At 40.9% G+C, this 11,313-nt stretch overlaps 1 non-coding gene across 1 annotated transcript; it reads left to right on the top strand.

The window, feature by feature from the left end:
- The first annotated feature begins 4,274 nt into the window (after nucleotides 1–4,274).
- LOC122072463 lies at nucleotides 4,275–4,381 on the top strand. Its single transcript, XR_006138477.1, has one exon. It is a non-coding gene; the product is annotated as a small nucleolar RNA R71 (small nucleolar RNA).
- Nucleotides 4,382–11,313: the final 6,932 nt, after the last annotated feature.

Raw genomic sequence — 11,313 nt, 5'->3', positions numbered from 1 at the left:
CATGCCTTCCCACACACCAGACGGTAGGGAGATTGACCCAAATCAGTCTTATAAGCAGTCTTATGCACCCATGAGGCATCCACCAATCGATTAGACCAATCCTTGCAATTAGGGTTGATAGTCTTTTCTGAAATTTGATTAATCTGCCTATTGGATACCTGAACCTGACCACTAGTTTGAGGATGATAGGGTGTAGCCAAGTTATGGGTGATACCATATTTCTTCATCAAGGCCTTGAAAGGCCTATTGCAATAGTGTGCACCCCTATCACTAATAATAGCATGTAGTGTACCAAAGCGGGAGAAAATGTGCTCTTTCATAAACTTAACCACCACTTTGTGGTCATTAGATTGTCAAGAAATGGCTTCAATCCATTTGCAAACATAATCTATAGCCAAGAAGATGTATAAATTCCCAAAAGAATTAGGGAATGGTCCTATGAAATCAATACCCCACACATAAAAAATCTCAACAACTAGAATTGGGTTGAGGGGCATCATATTTCTCTTGGTCACATGTCCTAAAGATTTACAGGCTTTACAGGACTTGCAATACACAAAAACATCCTTAAAGAGACTAGACCAATAGAATCCACACTATAAATCTTTGGCCGCAGTCTTCTTTGCACTAAAATGGACTCCACATGCCTAATTATGACAAAAAGAGAGAATGGAATGCTGCTCATAATCAAGAGCATATCATCGAATAATCTGATCTGGACACATCTTAAACAAATAAGGATCATCCCAGAAAAAGTATTTAACTTGGGAATGAAACATACACTTATCTTGGGTGAACCAATGATCCGGAGTCACACTTGAGACTAAGAAATTGACAATGTTAGCAAACCAAGGTTCAGTGGACACTGGAAGTAGTTCATCAAGAAAATTCTCGTTGACTAGAGAATCGACAGTCAAGGAATTGGGAAGTTGGGATAAATGGTTTGCAACTAGGTTTTCACTTCCTTTCTTATCCCTAATTTCTAAATCAAACTCTTGCAAAAATAAAACCCACCTAATGAGATGAGCTTTGGCATCCTTCTTTTGAAGAAGGTATCTAAGATCCGAATGATCAATATACACCACCACATGTGACCCAACTAAGCAAGATTGAAACTTTTCTAATGCACACAACAGGTAAAATTTCTTTTTCAATGGTAGTGTAGTTGAGTTTTGCATTATTTAGAGTCTTGCTGGCACAATAAATGATAGTGAGTAGCTTATTAATCCTTTGTCCCAAAACCACTCCTATGGAAAAATTAAAAGCATCACACATCAGTTTAACAGGTTCAATCCAAACAGGTGGTTGAACAATAAGTGCATTGATTAACTCCTTCTTAAGTTACTCAAAGGATTCTAGGTATTCTGTAAAAAACTCAAAAGTTTGATTTTTAGCAAGTACTGAGGTGAGAGGCCGAGCTAACTAACTAAAGTTCTTAAGAAACCTTTTGTAGAAGCCAGCATGATGGCAGAAAGATTGGATGTCCTTAATAGATTTTGGATGTGGTAAATTAACATTATATCTACTTTGCCTCTATCTACCTTAATTCCCTCCTTCAATACTATTTGGCCTAAAACAATCCTAGATTTAACCATAAAATGGTATTTATCCTAATTTAATACCAAATTCTTAGATATGCACATTTTCAAAACGAGGGAAAGATGGTGAAGACACTCAAAATAGGAATTCCAATGAATTGAAAAGTCATCCATAAATACTTCCAAGAATTTTTCGACCATATCAGAAAATGTTCCATACGGGCATGTAAAAGTGGTCTTATGTTGATCTTCTAAAGTAATTGGGATCTAGTTATAGCCGGAATATCCATCCATCAAGAAAACAATAATATTCATATCCATCTAACCTCTCTAACATCTGGTCAATGAATGGGCTTGGGAACTGCAGTAACACCCGACTTCTTGGGTACTACATGAATTGGGCTTACCCATTGGCTATTAGAAATAGGATAAATTATTCCATGATCCAAGCACTTCAGGGTCTCTTTCTTAATGGCTTCCATCATCACTGGATTAGCCCTTCTTTGGGGTTCCGTGGATGGTTTGGAATCTTTCATAAGATGTATTTGATGTTGCACAATAGAAGGGCTTACCCTTGGTGTCAGCCATGGTCCAACCTAGGGCTTCCTTATTGTCTTTTAACACTTTAAGCAATTCCTCTTCCTGGCTAGGAGTCAAATCTAAAGAAATTATTACTGGAAGAGTCTTTTCAGGCCCTAGGAAAGTATACCTCAAATTAAATGGCAATTCCTTAAAATCTAACTTAGGAGGTTCAACTATGGAAGGTTTGGGGATGGGATTGGAACGAGATCCTAAGGGCTCCACAGGTGTGTGAATACTTAATGCTTCAGAAAAGAAATTTTCACCATCATCATCCAACTCATCCACACACTTTTAGAATTCTGAATCAAAATCAATATCAAAATTGGTAATTAAATCATCAAAAAATCCAAAAAATCCTCAAGCATATTGATCTCTTCTTCCATATGTGGTTCCTTTCCTATCCCAAACATGTTAAACTCAACAGTTTGGTTGCCAAAAGATAACCTTAGGAAACCATTCCAGCAATTGATTAATGCATTACTAGTAGACAGGAATGGTCTTCCTAGAATTATTAGGATATCATCCTTGGTTGAGAAGGGCTTGGTATCTAACACAATGAAATCAACAGAAAAAATAAATTCCTCCAATTTAAGTAAGACATCCTCAACCATCCCTTCCAGAATCTTAACAAACCTATCTACCAACTGAAGAGTGGTTCCAGTGGCTTTCAATTCTCCCAATCCTAGTTGCTTATACACATGGTAAGGCAAAAGTTTCAAACTTGCACCAAGGTCAAGTAAGGCATGCTCAATGTAGGTGATGCCTATGATACAAACAATGGTAGGGCTCCCTGGATCCTTATACTTGGCAGCTATAGATTGAGTAATTATGGAACTAATGTTACCTGCCAAGACGCCTTTTGGGGCACACTAGTGATACGTTTGTGAGTACATAAATCTTTTAAAACCTTAGCATAGGCGGGGATCTAGGATATGACATCCAAAAGAGGGATGTTCACTTTTACCTTTTGGAAGACTTCTAAAATCTTTTCCATAGAAGCAGTCTTCTTTTTGTTTACCAAGGATTAGGAAAGGGGACAGGTGGAACATAAGGACTGTTAGGAATTTCCTCTTTTTCAGAAGAATCATTTATGGTTTTCTCAACCAAATCATATTTAGTTGCTTTAGGTTCATTAAACAAACTTGGAATAGGAGGCACACTTGTGTCCTCAACAAAAGGAAAGTTAACAGGAGCAATAGATGAGGAAGATTTAGGAATACTCTATTGGTACTCTCGGTCACTCCTAAAGGTATAAACAACATTAAATTAGTTGGAGGGCCCTTGTTAGGTTTGACCTTGTACCACATTCTATGATGAATTAGTGGGTGCTTGTGAACTAATAAGTTGTTGCCTAGGGTTAGGCTCTGGTTGACTGGGCAATGTTCCCTTCTCCCTCTTCCTCTTATACAGAATTGGGACAACTTGGGTGAGTTCTCTCATGAGATTTTGATGACTTGTCATGAGGAGGGCCATATTCTTTTCCAATTCACTTATTCTAGTTGCTTCTCCAGTATTGATAAACTCAGGGGGTTGCTGATAAGATGATAGGAGAGGGGGCCTAGGAAGACTAGCCTGTGGTCTTACATTTGGCCTAGGAAAAGTATTTGGAGCAAAAGGCTGTTGTACAAAGGGAGGTCTTTGAGGTCCAGGTTGACCTTGATTATGGAAATTGGAAGGCCCTACTTAGTTGCCCTAATTCTAAGAAAAATTTGGGTGATTTCTCCATCCTAGATTGTAGGTGTTACTATATGGATTATTCTGATATAAGGCATTAACAATTTCATTAAAAGTGCCCCTAGAGGTGTTGGGGCATTCTTCTATGACATGTTCAGGGGACTGGAACCAAGCACACATCTTAACCAAATTGACTGATGATGGCTCTCTAGGAATAATAGCCTCCATCCTCTTAATTAGGCTGTCTAAATGGGCTTCCACGACTACTATCACATCCACAAAATATCCTTTCCCTCCTATGTTTCACTTTCTTGGGTTGACACCCACTCACAGGTTTTATCAACGAGATCAAGTAAGAATTCTCATGCCTCTCCTTCATTTGTAAAGGATGTGAATTCCCCAGGGCACATAGACTCTATCATTTGTTTAGTTGGGTAATCAATACCCTCATAAATAATCTAACATAAATGCTATAAGTCTAGGCCATGGTGAGGGCATTCTTGCAGTAGATCCTTGAATCTCTTCATAAGTTTAGAAAAGGACTCACTAGGCTTCTACCTAAACTGGAGGATATCACTTCTAAGCTTATTGGTCTAGTGAGTTGGGAAAAACTTCTTGAGGAAGACAACTGTGAATTTCTCCCATGTGGTTATGGAATTTGTGGGTAATCCATACAACCAGTTCTTAGCTTAGTCTTTTAATGCAAAAGTGATGAACCTAAGCTTAATAGCATCATCAGAAAGCTGTTGGACTTTAATTAGAACACATACCTCTTCAAATTCCCTAAGGAATAGGTATGCATCCTCAGAGGGCAGCCCATGAAAATGGGGCAACATAGTGATGAACTGAGATTTGAGCTCATAATTATTGTCCTGGGCTTATGGTAGAACTATGCAGAAAGGTTGGGTTGTTTTAGCAGGATAGAACTTATCTTTCAGAGATTTAGGTGGAGGGTTTTATTGTTGGTCTCCCATATTGAAAGGTACAAAAGACAGTAAATGTATAGGGTCACTACTTGTTGGATCTCTTCCTTCTAACCTATTTGCACTATCACGTACCCACCCAGCACTCATGCAATAGAAAACTATCCACAACTAGAATAAGACAAACCATAAACACAAAAGAATGAAAATTTTTTTGAAAACTTTTTTCTGATTTTTTTTTGGGAGCTTACCGGCAGGGATCCGGGTTTACTCAGGTCAATTCCTGAGGTAATACTACAGGGCGAAACCTATCTTTATCATACTGTGAGGTATGGCAACGTCCACCGATACAACTATTATTGTAAGTTGTTCTTCTCAGGAATTTAATAAAAGAAAAACAAAAACAAAACAAAGCAAACAAAGCACTTTGATTCACCAAAAGAAAGCGAAAAAGAACATTGAACTATTTCCCCTGAAAATGGCGCCAAAAACTTGTTTGAGATTTAAAATGTAACTGTAAGCGTACGGATCAGTGTAGCTAACGGATTGAACATAAGGAGAGCAGCCACTTTATTTTTGGCTTCTTAAAGTAATACGAAAGTGAAATAATTAATTATAGTGATCTACTTCTAACTACCGCACTAAACCAACGCATCTAAGAATTTAAATAATCAAATCATACAGTGTGATGTCACACCTTCACATGGCAAAGGCATGTCGGCACTGGATACCTTACCATACCGAGTCAGCCTATTACCCCAGAATCCTACTCTAGGAGAGTCCACAACAACACATTCCTCATGTTACACATAATCGGAATCACAATAATTTCGTAGCGGATAATTAAAATCAATTAAAGCTTGTATTCACCCAGTGCATCTAAGTGATACCTGAACATTGTTATACACAATAATCGGTTATATTACAGTAATCCATATATCCAATTATACACACAAAAGAATCTCCCACCTGTCATATCATTAACTTCTCTCTCTCACCTATTAATTACACAAAATGTATCTCCCACCTGTCCAACATAACATGTCTCCTACCTATAATCTGATCCACCCAAAAATAGATTTCCATAAACATCCATACGTACACAAAAGAATGATTGAAAGCCATAGATCTCACACTTTCCTCCTTAAACACAATCGTCACACTCATAATCAGGTCCATGGCTGAAATCATCAAATTCCTATATACAAGCCAACTGATCCAAAGCCATAGCATGATGCTCAAAACTAGAAAGCTGCTAGTGACTGCTCTCCTCATCTATGGATCAAAGGAAAGGGTGGTGATCACTGGTAATACTCACTAAGTGGTGGGGTAGAACAAACACACGCATCCATATGCAATGCATGCTCCACACATAGAAAATGATGCTCATGAGTCCATTTATTTAACTATTCGCATTCCCTAATCCATTACTAAGTCACATCACCTACGGGTATAGTGTTATGCAATAGAGGTTGCATACCCTACCTTGTAAGTTAGGCCCTCAGGTATACAAGCTCATTGTAGGTAGGAGCTAGTTGGTCTCAGTCAGAGCCTCGGTCCCCCGGCTAACCCCTAGAGGGTAATCTTGTATAAAAATCATCACCAAGCATACAATACGCTGTATCCAACCAAATCCACAATTGATATCACACACATTTCATCACCAAGTGCACTGATGATTAGGCAGTCATGTATGTCGGGATTAGTCTGTACCTAACCCCCTACGGACAAGGGGTGTAGCACTTAGGGTTGTGATACCTAACCAGCATACTAGATGATGCACAATTAGTTCATCCATATCACACATTCATTCATGGGCACCTGCTCGTGAGCCCTCTCACTTACCCTACCTTCCATATTTCCATTACCATCATTTCCTCAAACCACATATGTAGAAGTAAATGCAAATGAAGAGAATAAATGCGTATGCACAAACACAACCAATGATGCATGTACAACAATAATGAACACACCAAAAAAAAGTAAGATAGAGGGGAACCCACTCACTTGGACAATCTGAATCAGTTTCCACTTTTCCAGGTGCTGAACATGTTCCCTCCCAGTTAACTGGAACTCCTAAAATTCAAAATTATATGTATATTTATTAAAATATATTTTAAGTTAATTCAAACCCTAATTGGGTAACTTTATATTCCCCTATAAGCTCTATGGATCCCCTTTCAGACCCACACTTTGTTGTCAAAGTCTGACAGCAAAAGGATCTCTGGAAGCCTAATTGTCTGGAGACCCTGGCCCGACTGGCCGACGGATGTGTCCCACCTGTCGTGCCATTTCTATAGAATTTCAATTCTGCCTGCTCTCCCTGCAGATTTCTTCACAAATCTGGTTTCTGTTAGTTTATTTATGTGTTGAACCTTCACAACAGAACCACAGTACTTAATTTCTACCACTTAAATCATCAATTCACTAATCCACAAGTTGATTTTTATCAACTATATAATTTCGGTAGAAATTCCCAAGATCATACTTTATTTTCCATAATCTCATTCATTGATACATATTAGAATAAAATTTTCATAATCAAACCTAAATCTAAGGTTGCATGCATACATTTCTTCATAAATCTCACTTTGCATGTAAGAGATCAGACCTCAGTTACTTGCATGCAGAGTTAATACATTCCAATAACAAAAATTATATAGGAATCTCACTTCTTCTAGCTCTTTTCTGTTCTAACATTTTAGGTGAAAATCCAAACACACTAACCCCAATCAGTTATGGTAGATGTGCCTCATTATACATTTTCCCAACTAGCTCTTCAAATTAGAAAGTGAAACTTCATATGATAGGGATTTCTACAGAATTTTCCAAAATTCCTCTCATGCAATAGATTCCAACCCAAATCAGTTCTTCCCCTTTTAATTTCTGAGATTTTTCTTCTTGTTACAGGTTAATAGAAGTGAGAAATTAAATTTACCTTATAGTTGATCCTGCCAACAGTGCTCTAAGAATAGAAATTTCTTCTCTAATCTTCTTCTCATCTGTTCTCTTCTTCTCTCCTTCTCTACTCTTCTCCTTCTTCTTCTTTCTACTTTCCTCCTCTTGCTATCCAAATGAGTTTAGTGAGAAGAAAGTCGGTGGTAAAAGGCACTATATATAAGGTGGACATGTGGACCTATTCCCACTAACCGCACTTAGTATGTGATATAATCTAATATATTACATACACATCTATGTATATATATATATATAAGGTGTATATGTACATATACATATATATACATAATTACATAATTAAATCTAATTATGTTTTGAAATTTAATTAATTTTTTTATTTACTAATTAACTCACTTATTCATGTCAAACCCATGGGAATAGGTCCACATGTCCAATTTTCATGAGTGGGACCCATTCGGTCAAGCCTGACCATTCTATCCAGTCAACAGGCTAGCCTGTCATTTCTAGAACTCTCTAGCCTGTTGAACCAAATTTGCTCCTTTAGAGTCTGTCTAGTCCCATTTTTATTACTAATCCTTGTGTAAGGATAAAAAATACCTGTTGGCTCACTTTTCTCGTTGTTTCTTCCAACCCTGCTGGTAAAAGGCACAGGTACATATTGCATCATTCTTTCCTTCCTGGCACACCACTGCTACCAACCAAGCTAGTGTTGGCCTCTCCAACCTATTACTTTTGCTTGTTCACAGTGAATGTATAGAGGTGAGATTTGGGGTGTTACTGTCACACCCCCACTCTCACAGAACCGGGCTCGTGACCGGGTTAACACCGGTTAACCCAAACCTGCCAGGATCATCAGATACTGTATTCCACCACAGCATACACACAACTAATATAACTCATCAGATCAGCGGAAGACTAAGTTTCATCTGTGAATAATCCCATAATACTTGATACCCGGGTTGTGATACAATAATTATATACATGTGGGCCCAAAGGCACGATATTTACACAAAAAGAATAAAATTCAAATATCAAGTACATAAGAAGATCCACCAAAACAATCAGAGTACACAGCTCGGCTCGGTATCAAGGCTAGAGCTCAGCTCGGCATCAAGGGTTGTGCCCAGCTCGGCATCACATAGTAGAGCTCAGCTCGGCCTCAGAAGTGGAGCTCAGCACGGCCTCCCAGGTGGAGCTCAGCTCGGCCTCAGAACTGCTGTCCCGCAGCAACGCTCTCGCACGAGCAGTCAGTGCCGTGCTCTAACTCCTCAGGGGTCCACCAGTCCTCTTCAGGAAATTCGACTGTGGGACCCACCCCATGCTCCTTAGATGTATGACCTGCAAAATCATCTAAAAAGGGGTGTACACGTGGGATGAGCTCACTAGCTCAGTAAGTAGAAAGACGGACCACACAACAGTCCACACATCACAACACATCATATGCACTACATGCCATGCTATACATTTTAAATCACATCCACCTAAGCAACATTACTAAGTCCTTGGTTTTAGTGCTACTACAACCACAGTGCGCATATACTCCGGGTACGAGCCACGAACTCCCTCCCGCGATCGCCCATAGGGCTATCGAAGAAGGCCCACCGTGAGTACTCAGAAAAGTAAAGACAATGCCGTCCACCGGCTCTCAATAGAAATGTAAATGACTGAAAATAAAGGTGCTGACTCCAGCAATTTAAAAGCAGTACGATTGGCCCTCTTGAATGTACCACCGGGGTTGCCGACTGTCCTACATGACCCGTCGGGCGTTATGTCTAACCACCACAGTGACCCGACGACCGCGACCACTGCTTCCCCCCAAATGATAACCCAATACCTTAACCCCTATTGGGAAGGGTCGTAGCACGGGATGGTGAGAATCCTACTACCGCATGCTCCTATATGACAATAGTACGATTGCATAGTGCCTCCGTGTCCCATTCCACGGGCCACCAATGCATTCGTTTCCAAGCCGACTACGGCATCTAGTCTATCAATGCATCATGCACCATGATGTCCACATTCAACATATAAACATCTCATTCAATTGGCATTTAGAAAGTAAACATAGCACATATGCATATCCAGGTGAGAAATGACTAAACTACATAGCATATTCATGATGGCATGACTAGACTAGATATAATTAAATGAATGCCACACAAATGCCTTGAAACAAGGCCAAACATCCTCTCCCCACTTACTTGTAGCGTACGAGGATTCCTGTTCGGTACGGGTGAGATCCGGTGCGAATTGGGTAGGATTTGGTGAACGTAACATAATTGAGCGAGGTTAGTACTTCACCATTTTGGAATCAAAATTAACACGATCCGATGATAAAATCATGTTTAGAACGTTAAAAGAAGGTCACACGTCCGATTTGGGTTCGATCGGACATAAGGATCACCTTCGGGGCCACACGGGTGGGTCAGACAGGCGGGTAGTCTGGCCCACCAGTCCTACCCACCGGTTGGGACCGGTGGGTAGGGGGCCGCCGGTATGGCCCGCCAGTTGTACCCACCGGTTGGGCTAGGGGCCCCTGCTAGGACCGGCAGGTAGGGGCCCGCCGGTTGGGCCCGAAGGCCCCCCTGCCTTCTCAGGTGGGTGCCCACAGGCGGGTAGGGGCCCACCGATTGTACCCACCGGTCTTGGCGAGAAACACCCTGTTTCTTCCCAACTTTCTCCATTCTTTGGGGATTCAAATGGGGCTTTTCCCCACCCATTCTTCACACCTTCAAGGTCCTATAGGATGGTTCTAACCTAGATCTAGGTTAGATTCAAGTGATGGGAAACCATCTTACCTTCTTTGCTCAAGAACAACCTCTGTAATACCCCGCTTCTTAAACCCGATCTGATTTCACGGTTGAACCGATTTAACCATGCAGGAACCGAGCCAGAGGAAATTAGAGCGGGTTCCTTATGGGCTATGATGGCTCGGGTGACCTTAAACACCGGCTGGCCCGACAAGTCCGAGCCAGTGCCAGAAGAGACGGGAGTGCCCAAGCCGTGTACATGCACCTACCATAAGGCTATGTACGGATAAAGCAGGTATTGTAGCCGTATTTTAAGGTATATACGTATGTTACATCGTATGCCGGGGGTGGGGTTCGCGACGAGGCCCGAACCCGGTCAAAATCCCAAGTTTGGCCCTCAGGTGGGTAGGGCAGGTGGGTACACCCACCCACCTGAGTGACCCATCCATGTGCACTATTCACTTAATTAGGAATTATATATATAGCTTCATGTTTTCTTTTCTTTCCATTTATGTCACCCGTACGTTGGTGAGAATAGTAAAGAGGAGAGAGAAAAGAAAGGGAAGAAGAAGGGAAGAGAAGAAGAGGAAGAAAAGAGGGATTTCAGCGGCGCCGAAGCTCGATCTTCCCATTCTGGCGCCGGGAGAGGGATCTTCAGCTCTAGATCTACAGTTAGAGGTAAGCAAAGTTGGGTTTTGTGAACATTCACCATACCCAATGTAATACCCCGCTTCTTTAACCCGGTCTGATTTCGCGATTGAACCGGTTTAACCATGCAGGCACCGAGCCAGAGGATATTAGAGCGGGTTCCTTATGGGCTATGATGGCACGGGTGACCTTAAACACCGGCTGGCCCGACAAGTCCGAGCCAGTGCCAGAAGAGACGGGAGTGCCCAAACCGTGTACGTGCACCTACCATAAGGCTAT

Source organism: Macadamia integrifolia, chromosome 2 (assembly GCF_013358625.1).
Source record: "Macadamia integrifolia cultivar HAES 741 chromosome 2, SCU_Mint_v3, whole genome shotgun sequence".
Taxonomy (NCBI): domain Eukaryota; kingdom Viridiplantae; phylum Streptophyta; class Magnoliopsida; order Proteales; family Proteaceae; genus Macadamia; species Macadamia integrifolia.
The sequence above is the reverse complement of the archived record's forward strand: the minus strand, read 5'-3'. Positions and strand labels throughout refer to the sequence as shown.